At 47.2% G+C, this 10,608-nt stretch overlaps 1 long non-coding RNA gene across 1 annotated transcript; it reads left to right on the top strand.

Moving 5' to 3' along the window:
• Positions 1 to 2,797: 2,797 nt before the first annotated feature.
• LOC138064783 (uncharacterized) lies at positions 2,798 to 10,607 on the top strand. The gene is made up of 4 exons (XR_011138035.1): positions 2,798 to 2,888; positions 2,987 to 3,234; positions 8,680 to 8,753; positions 9,990 to 10,607. It is a non-coding gene; the product is annotated as an uncharacterized lncRNA (long non-coding RNA).
• The last annotated feature ends 1 nt before the right edge of the window (position 10,608 follows it).

The raw sequence follows: 10,608 nt of genomic DNA, 5'->3' as shown, positions 1-10,608 counted from the left end.
GAATGATTTGAAGCAGTATCTTAAACCCTTCCCTAGGCTACTGTAACAGTAGCTGTCTGTAACAGACAGCATGATGGACCTGATGGGTTTGACACAGCTGTCTCCATGTTCCTAGCAGGGGCTGAAATCTAGGCAAACGAATGATGGTTTCTGTGAAGGCTGAATTGTTTCTGGGCATGCACAGGAGCAGAGTATGAGGGAAATTTAAGAGAAGTTAGTTTACACTCTTTCAGCATCAACAGTCAGCTGGATGGGCCTTTGCAGTTTTGGGTTTGTGTGGGATTTAGGTGCCTCTCTGCTGCTCTAGGAATCTATAAGCTCCTTTGGCTCTGTCTCAGAGTAACCAAAAACAAGTTGGCTAAAGAAGATTGGCCACAGAGTTTAGCTTGATTCAGTCAAGTCACTTAAATTGATTTCAAAGCAGAACTGACTAAAGGAAATTTTAGTTAAACTCAGTATAAGCTAATGTTAAACAAGGGCACGGAAAAGGTGCTACAGCACAAGTAGATGGTTGATTGTTGTGCAGAAAAACATACTGTAAGTCTAAACTAAAAGTCCAGTATTTTCTTCAGTTTAGCAAGATAATAGCATTTCTCACCTTCTGGGGAAAATGCAGCTGTAATAATATTCGAGTATATAATAATATACTCGAGTATGTAATAATATTCGAGCTGTAATAATATTAACGAGTAAGTCAGTGTTCGTGACTGATTATTACTAAACAAAGCTTGAGTTGGTAATCAACTCAAGGTACAACCAAATCACAAAACAAGATCTGCTATCCTATTGTTTCAGAGTACATCTTTCTGAAACAAAATGTTCCTTAACAGGGCTGTCTTTTTTAAAATAATGAAGGGACTAAAAGGGTGCGCAAGAGAAGCCTTTTTAGCCACTCTGTTGTGCTTAGAGATCATTTATGATAAAGTGGCACGCATGTACAAGCACGGGCATATTCATTTTGCTTTTTTTTTTTTATTTAAGTTTAGGAACTGGTATTTGAGAGGCTGTGTTTCTTAGAAGTAAATCCTAAAAGCTGAAAAAGCATCAAGGAAATGAGCTGTAGAATCCATATGACCCCGCATACATAATTGTAATATAATCACAATTTTAATATATTTTCATATAATCTAATATCTTAATATCATATAATGTTTTATGTAGTATATAAATAACTTAATCTATTAATATGTTGATATAACTTAATATTTTAGTAAAATATTGCTAGTAAACACAGGAGAATCATTATAAGAATCCTACCTAGCAGTAGCCAAAATTATAAGAGGAGTTAGTATGTTTACTGTTATTACTTATTATTGTAAGAGGAAGTCAATATGTTTAACTTTTTCCTTTTTTGTCCCATACTCCCAAATATGGGCTGAACCTGTACTGACTGTCCCATCCAACTATCAGATCTTTGATCTGTCTGGAAAGAATTTCCACTGATGACGAAGTAGACTTCCTAAGGAAATTTCTCTCAAGGGCACTGAGTAAGGCCACCAGTAATGGTAATTACAACGTTATTGTCAATTTATTTGCAAGTACAGTTACAGCATCCAGCGTGGCTTCTCGATAGTATAGAAACCTCCAAAGCAGGGCTATGCTAACACTTCAGCACTCCCACTGCTGGAGGAATTGTAGTAGTAGTAATGCAATGATGGAGACTGCAAAGACGCTTACTTCCTAAGGAGAGTTGGCCAGGGAAAAATACACAGAGGACTAGAAACTAGAAAACTCCAAAAGTGTTATGTAAAGCCAAACAATCCACCAAAACACCTATTTTATTTTCTGGAAAAAAATTTACAGGAAAGTAGTGGGAAAGGAGAAAAATTTCTGCACATAACCAAAAGCCAAATATTATATTGGAAAATACTGAGCAACATAAATTTAATTTCCAGGACATGTAATACAAGTATTCCCAACTTGTTTCCCTGCCTCGCCCCTCCCTCGTCTTCTGCACCGGAACTACGATCATGCAGAAAATATTGGACTGTAAGTTAAAGGGAAAAAGCGTGCTAGGAGATATTAGCATTGTTTCAGATCAGCACACTTAGTAGAAAATTAATGGTTTCAGGAACCGTGCATACACTGAGGCCAACAGCTGAGGTGAAGTGGGAGAGGTCTGGACACTGCAATATAGTATCACTATTGCCCTTGCAGTGGGAAGCAGCGATGACTCCTCACCTCTTAGTATCTTTTCAGTGTGAAAGCCATTCAGTGATGGGGATTAAGGTTAGTGTGACCCGATCAATGAAAACTTCATACTCCTCAGACCGGTATCTGGGAAAGGCCATCTTTTTATAAAATAAACCTACAGCACCAAGCAAAGGAAGCTGGAAAAAGCTAGGTCATTTCAAAGCCCAGACATGCTGATGAACAGGCTGGTTGTTTTCAGCACATGGTTTTGGGAAGGGCACGATCCCCTCGATAATGTCCAGCAGGCTTCAAAACTATATGGCCCAGCTCAAAGGACACCTGAAAATAAAGCAAACCAGCAGCAAATTTCACAGTAGCCAAACATACTTGAGTAACTTGCACCAGACAGATTTCAGCTTTTGTCAGCAGTAAAAATGTATGCAAGGTATACATCTCAAAGAGCACACTGGAGACCTCTGCAGAAAATGCTCAGTTTGCAGCTCTTTCCATTCACACCGCCAGAAAGCCCTCCTCCACCCTCTTTTGGCACCTGGAGGACCCCTCTTCATCTCTGCCGTCCGTTCAGAGTGGCAAGGGGGGGGGGGGGAAGAAGGGCTGTCCTAGGTGGAAAGGTTTCTGCCTTTACAGCGCTATGTTGAGCAAACTGTCCTTGAGGGCGATGGGTGCAAACATGCCTTCTTCATTCAGGATGGGTGGATTCAGCCGTGGAGCTCCTTTCGGGATGAGAGCAGCAGGTTCTACACGGGACCAGGGAGGGCTGCAGGCTCCTTTCGGTGTGACCTAAAAAGAAAAAAAGGTTTAAACCTTTTCCTAACATTCTCTCGTCCTTCAGATGTGCTACCTCTCCCTTAGAGAGTCAAAGCTCTGCTGGGTTCCCCAGCCCTCATCGCCGGTCGCGTGCGGGGCAGAGCCAAGAGCACCGCCGGAGGAGGACAAGGCCGGCGGCCCCAAGGCGCAGCCGCGGCGTCGCCCCGAGAAGACCGCGGGGCTGCTTTTGGGGCGAGCGGATCCTGAAAGGGTATAGCTGAGGGACAAACCTGCCCTCCAGCCTGCATGGGGAAACGCCTTGAAAATAAGCAGGTTTGTATGACAGAAAAACCCTGGACGGTGAAAACCCCAGCTTGCGAGATTTTACGTAGGGGGTACAACTTCCCCGAGCAGAAGCCGTGGCACGGCATTTGGCTGGGGAAGGAGCCGCGCCGTTTGGACAGAAAAACCGACAGGCTGTTCCTTGCCAAGGGGTTGATTCAGCGCGGCCAGCGCTGCCGGGGGCCTGAGGCGAGCCGCGGGGTTCCCCCCCCACCCCGCCCCCTTTCCCTGGCGGCGGAGGGAGCTCGGCGCGGCCCCCGCCGCCCCCCGCGGCGGTTGGCGGCGCCCGTTGCCCCCCTCCCGCCCGCGCGGTTGGTGCCGCCGCCCGCGCGCAGCGGGCTGGGGGGCGGACATGTTAGCGGAGGCTGCCGCGGTGCCTGTGACATTGCGGGGGTGTGGGGGCGGGGGCGTAAGATGGAGGCGACGGGCGGGCGGGAGGGAGGCAGGAGAGGGAAGGAGGGCATCTGAGGTGAAGCGGGGCGGGGACGCCGGAGGGAGGCAGGCAGGATGGGCGGGCCGGGAGGCAGCGGGCGGCGGCGGCGGGGGGGAGCCGGGTTGGGGACGGGTCTCGGTGGGGCTGCGGGAGGGGGGCGAGCCCCTCCGCTTCCCGGGGCGGTGGGGGCTGCAGCGGCGGGGGGGGGGGGAGAAAAGTGGAACAAAGTGTTCGAGCAAACAGCCACAGGAAGCGCAGAAATGTGACTCACTACGGGAAGGGGGGGGAGAGGGGGCGTGATAAAAGGGAAAAAAAAAAGAAAAAAGATCCCTGCAAATGTGTGTCACTCGCACGCAGGCTGCAATGGTGGCTGTTGTTTTTTAAACAAGTATAAAGGGGAGGGGATCTCTGGCTTCCCTAAACACGTATTGCCATAGCTCTATTTATAAATTCGCAGCAGCCTGTCATTTATTTAGTGAGCGGGTGCGGGTGCGTTTAAACTCTTCCACCCTCGAAAGAGGTTATTATTATAACCCCCCCCTCCCCCAGATATGTTCCCGCAGCCTGCCAGTCACGGAGGTGCGTCCACGTAGAGCTCACTCCCTGCCGTACAATGCAGACGAGTTCTTAGCTCTTCTAATAGCTCATCTATCGATAATCTAATGTTACGCTCTGGAAAAAGAGACCTGCCACCGAAAAGCACAGTAATCAAATCAAGGGGGAGAGCCCCCCCGCTCCCCCAAGCCCACAGGATAACGCCCCAGGGGCGGCGGTGCGGCTGGCAGGGTTACGAAGGACTGCGCTGTGGGTTGGCGGGGCGCTCTCCACCCCACCCCCCCGCCCCGTAAAAAAGATCAGGGCAGACCCAAACCCCCACACCCGAAAGGGACGGGGAGCCGCCACATCGGCGCGGACTGACAGGAGCCGCGAAGGTGGCCTGAGGCCGGGCGGCGGGGGGGGGGCGGAGGCCCCGCTGCCGGGCGCGGGCGCGGGCGCGGGCGCGGCCCCGGCGCGGCTCACGTGGGGCGCGGCGCGCGGGCTGGGGGCGGGCCCGGCAGCCCCCGATCTAGGGCAGTTTGTTCAACTGCAGTAACGGGAGCTCGATGTTCCCGCAGCGAAGGGATTTCTGAGAACTGGGACTGTGTCCTCGGATGAACCCGGCTCCCTCGCCTCCCCCTCCCGCCCGCTGCCTGCGCCACCGCCTTAAAGCGGCGATGCCGCCGCGCCGCGCCGGGCCCGCCCTGCCCGCGCCGCACGTAGGCCTGCAGCCCGCAGTGCGGTGCCGTGCGGGGCCGGGACGCGACGCGCCGCCACCCCGGCCCGCCGCTGCCGCCTGCCCCGGGGCCTCGCCGCCGGCCCCGAGCGGCCAGGCCCGCAGGCTGGGAGGAAAAGGGAAAGCCAGAAAGGAAAAAACACCTCAAGAAGCAAATAAGTTCCCTTCGGGATTTTTCCCGGGCGAAGGGGAAAACACGCCAAGCCACGCCACCACGCGAGTGGGCCTCAAGCCGCGTCCCAGCGCAGCGCGGCGGCCGGGCGAGCCGGGCCGAGAAAGCTCTGCCGCGTGCCCTGAGGAGCTCGTACGCCTGCAAGGCTGGCGGCACCTGCCCAGGTTGACATCAAAGCCGTGGCAGCTGGCAGAGGGCAGCTCACCCGGGTGCCAGGGCGCACGGGCTGGTGGGGAGACCATTGGAAGCAACGTCTCTGCCCTGTTAGCGCCCGCTCCGCTTATGAGACTTGACAAGAGCCAGCGCAGTGCTGGCTGTAAGAGTCATGCGCGCGCTCCACTGTGGTGTGCTGCGCGCACAGCTCTCCTTCACTGGTGGAAAGGCAGAAGGCCCAAAAGACCTCGCTCCTTATTCGAAATGTGTGGTGAATTACACTTCAGCTGACTGGATTTCAATCTCCCTCCTGTGTTTGCTTTTTTTAAATGAAAGATTTTAGCAGCCCATCTGATGGGGTAAACTGGTGGCGATGTTTTATAGACCGCGTTGCAGCACCCCTTCCCAGAGTTGGCCCCGCATGGGAAACGGTGGCTCTGCCAGACACTGGCTCTTACTTCCAAGTCGGTTGCAAAGCTTTACATACCAAGACACATAACAAACCCACCTGGTGAGCTCGTGTCCAGTGTTCTGTGATAGAGATGACAAAAACCTATTTTCAGCTAGTAGAGTAGCACAAATCTTGAGAAGCAGAGGGAGGAATGGTTTTCTGATCAGTTCATAAAAAACGAATGGGGAGCATGCCCAGCAAGAATCCCTGCATCAAATGAAATTACGTGATTTTATTAAAGTCTACCCCCAAAGCAAAGCTGATTCCCAGGCCATGTTTGCCACATTCATTGTGTGTTGGCTTTGTCGTGAACTCAAGTTTTCACTGGATGTCTTTGCTGTAGTCAAAGGTAGACGTTCCCAAATTAACTTTAGTCTAGCTTTCTACTTTTGAACTTGAAACTCACACACCCATACAAGCACCCAAAGAGAGTGTCTAATGCAGGCTGCAAAACCCATCTGGGATCCTGGGTACGTTCTCAAGCAGCTAGCCCACGCTGAGTTCAATGCTGCCATGGCTACACAGCTGCTGGGATCCAAACCGAATTTAAATCTAGCTCCCTTGCACCCACATGGGCTGTAATTTTATTGAAGCATAGACATCCCTGAGGACTGATCACCTGCACAGCTAAGCGCCGCGGGAGGGAGGAGTCATTCTGATTTCTGAGGTTCAAAATCAGCAGAATTGGTCACCTTAGCTGTAATTCAGCAGATACTAGAAAGAGCTCATGACCAAGACCTGTGATTAACAATATAGTGCAAAATTTGTATGGAATTACAGGAGAACAAGTTAAATGTAACAAAAGACAGAGAAATGTTAACTCTCAGAGTAGCCAAGAGTTTGCCATGCGCAGTAGAAAAAGGGAAAGGGCCATGCTCTCCAATACGGCTGTGTACGCACACCACTAGTTCTCCCACAAAGCTGAATCTGAGACCTCTAGTCCTCAGAGTCATCAATGTTAAGGTCGGAAGTGTCTTCCATCAGCAGCCTTCTACTACATAGCTGCTGTTAGAATGGACAGTCAGTTTGCTAATATAAAAAAACATTTTCCGCATACTTCCTGTATCTTGCATGTGTTTATTTAGTAATGAGCTGTGCTGACTCTCATTTTCCCCTCCTGATCTAGAAAAATCAAATTTGTAGTCGTCTGTTACTTCAGATGACTTTCAAAAGCAAGTTTTTCTCTGTCCTGTGTGTTCAGTGCCTAAGAGGCGTTTCTTCAAAAGGGTAAAACACTTCCTTCTTACTGCACTAGGCTGTGCTGTGGTTAGTTGCTGTTTTCTCATGAAAGGGGTAGCCATATTTCACAGACACTATGCAGAGAACCTGTGCAACACATTGGTGTGAAAGATACCGTGTACATGTGAAATATTTTATAATGTCCTTGTATTTATATGGCTGTTGAATGCCATTCTGTAATGCTGCTTGAATATCAGATATATCTAACATTTTCAGCATGGCTACAAACTTTTAAGAACACGGATTAGCTAACAGGCCATTTCTACTGGCATATTATTGTAGCAATTTCGAACCACCTTGCCACTGGTCAGTCCTCAGTGGCTTGTCAAATCATATTGAGCTTATATTAAACATAGTTTCAAGGGCTGTGGAGGATGAAAAGAGTCAAAGCAGGAACTGAAATAATACTTGGAACTTCTAGCATTCAAAGCATTAGCAAATATGAATACAGGAGCAAAAGGGATTTCTGTACTTTAGCAGGAAGACACCAGCAGAGAAGAAACTTCTGTGCTCTGTAAAAGAACTCGGGGGAGTAACTGATCAAAATTTGAAGTAAATTGACTGATTTCTGTATGTCTTTATGCAGTCATTTGCCAGTCAAAGAAAAGCTTTTTCAGTCATAGCAGCACACAGGTCATTTACATGAAGAGGCCACTGGGGCACAAAACCTTCAGTGTTCCTGCAGATTGCAAGTCTCTTCAAGCATGCCTGCGTACCACGCTTATTCTCCAGGCAAACAAGAATGCAATTTTTAGGCCAATGTTAAGCACAAGATCAGAGTGTAGGAGACTGGGGGGGTGGAGAAAAGGAGGGCTGGTTTGTTTTTTACTCTGAAGAAAATCTTCTGGTTTTGCAAATAGAGAACATTTTGAAAATCCCAAAAATAATAAAAATAAGAAGACCACTTCCATCATAACGTATCGTCTTTCACAGAACCTGTACACAACTTTCTTATAAGGAAAACGTTAAGTACCACATAAAGGATCGCTTTTGCCTTCACATGCGTGAGATGCGTACAAGCGAACTTGTTCTTCCTCTCCTCTGCACGTGCCTGAATCTCACTTCTCGTTTTCCCCTTTGCCACTTCCCTTCTGCTGCACCCTGTGATGTCTCCCCGCGAGCCGCTAGTGTGTGACTTAGTGGTGTGAGCAGAGTCCTGCCCTCTCATCCTCTCATTCATCACGGGGTCACCATCTTTCTCTGTTATGCCCCCTGTAACAGGCAGCTCCTATTAATGTGTGTTTCCTCTGGTCAGGGAACAAGCAGCCTCCTCAAAAACTGCTGCTAGTGACCTCAACCCTGACACGAAGGAAGTAGCTGCTCCTGAGGAGGAGCTGCCAGCTGTGCTATACTCCTCTATACACACACACACACACACACACACACACACATATATACACATCTATATATCTATACGTGCCTGTTTCAGCTGCAATCCCACGAGAAGCTGGTCTGAGGTCGTAAACAGCAAGCTGAATTTGAAATCTAGATGTGGGCAAGTGAGTGCCATTTGGTCTTGCAAGCACCCAAGCTTTCAGGTTTATTGAATGGCTGTGGAGGATTTCACTGTTACCTCTACAAGTTATGATAAACATCTCTGGTCATCCAACTACAATCTAGATATTGCAATAAATTAGCTTTGTTATGAATTAAAAAATGGGCTGTAGATTAAATGGATGTTTTGAAATCAAATCCAACTATTCTCTTCACTACAGCGCAGTCTAGGTGATGGCCCTTATCTGTGATCATCTGAAGACAAAGCAGTTTGCAAGCATAATCCCATTCCACTGTACGTATATGCTGTTATTTAGAACGTAACTGTGGTCATTTTGAAGCTGCCTCCAAGTATCACATTCTGCTAACATCACTTAGTATGTGATGCTTGGACCTAATTATCTTGGAGCCTCAGAGCTCTGGGCTCCTACATATATTACAATAAAATAAATTATTTCCTCTTTAATAGGCAATGTAGTTTTGGAGTCATACTGAAGTTATTAAAAAAGCTCGGTATGATTCCTCTTTATGGAATTTGTCAGAGATTACTTTATGGAATTTGTCAGAGATTATTTTCTAGCCTTTAAACTAAATGCGAAGACTTGGCTTAAGACAAAATAAGCTAACAAATAAGAATAATATTTCTATTTTTTGGTCGTTAACACTTCCCTCTGTGAACTATATGAAGTAATGTACATTTCCTAAGTCTGCAGAGTCTAAAACGATAGCCTTAAGAGAAACATGAGGTTGTCCCAAAGATCTCAAGATAACCTCTTTCCTAAAGAACAGTTACGGCAATCTATGATTCAACTATGGATTTTTATAGGAAAAATATTTCTGCAGTAGTGAAGTTAGATGAGCAGTTCTGCTGGATGTAGCGACAGATAGTGGAGCAAAGAGAAGAAAAGCAAGGTATAGCGAGAAAGAAAATGAACGCAGTCCTACTTGCTTAGACCATGTGATAATGATGATTATTAGTGGTCTTGAGCCATCAGTCTGAAGTTTTTGAGTATGTTTCTCCTCTGAATCAGACCATCACCAACACCATAACCTCAGTTTACCTAAGTTATATTTGATCCCAAGAACTTGAGGTGGTGTTGTGCTACCCTGCTGCGCATCACAGCCACACTTAATGACTTTCTACCTCTCTCCAAACAATTTTTTAATGTTATGGTTAGATTTGAATTAAGCAAGTCAACTTCTGGGAAGTCACTTTCATGTCAGTAAGAGACTATGACATTTCCTGTTGGAAACTTTCAGATAGTGTCACCCAAAGAAGTCCTGGAAGTGCTATTAAAAGGCTGACTAAACTGCAACTTGAAACTATGTTCCCTATGTCCAGTTTAATGCACCGGGGGTCAGCTCTCAGGGCAAACTATTACTGCCCCTCTTAAGGAAAGAGAAGGTTTTGGCCACTGGTATTGCAGAGAACACGCCATATTTATTTCAGTATTAGTGATACATGAACAACAGCCTGTTCTGTATCTGCTTCTGATCAGATCCAGATAATACAGCCTGTTATTCTTCTTAGGGCCTTGCAAGCACCGGAGACCAACGGATGCAGAATCAGCTGGGAAAATTCTCAAAGAACAGAGTAAAACTGACATTCATCCCTTGATGGCTGCCTTGTTAGATAAATTGCTCTATTCATATTTTCTATTTGATTTTCATCAACTTGCAGATGATCCAGTAACAGATGTAGCCACTGGTTCTTTTATGTTAGGTTTTTTTCCCCCAGCTATGATATGCTAAATGATTTCAGCCTTACACCAGTTATCCATGGCAAAGGATTATTATTGCCTGGGGTTGTACCTAGAGATTGAGTGAGCTAGTGCACAAAATGGCTGACTTCTACTCATTTTTATTCCTTCCAGGAAGAGAGCAAGCAATGCCGTCTCATATTCTGTACTCGCTTCCTAATTATTTCCATATTCAGTTAAGGAATTAAAGCAATCCATACGGCTCTTTATGGTTTGGGCCCTATCTGTTTTTGCCAGGAAAAGTGATTTGTGGTCAAAGCAGTGGAAACTGAGGAAATCGAGGTTGGGTTCTTGGCCTGTCACAAGGCCTTAGGGACCCTTGGTGACCATCTCTTTGTATCTCAACTCACCATTGATAAAACAAGAATAAAACTCCTCTGTCTGACAGGA

This window comes from Struthio camelus, chromosome Z (assembly GCF_040807025.1).
Source record: "Struthio camelus isolate bStrCam1 chromosome Z, bStrCam1.hap1, whole genome shotgun sequence".
In the NCBI taxonomy this organism is placed as follows: domain Eukaryota; kingdom Metazoa; phylum Chordata; class Aves; order Struthioniformes; family Struthionidae; genus Struthio; species Struthio camelus.
Note: the sequence above shows the minus strand (reverse complement) of the source record. Positions and strands in the feature narration are given on the sequence as shown.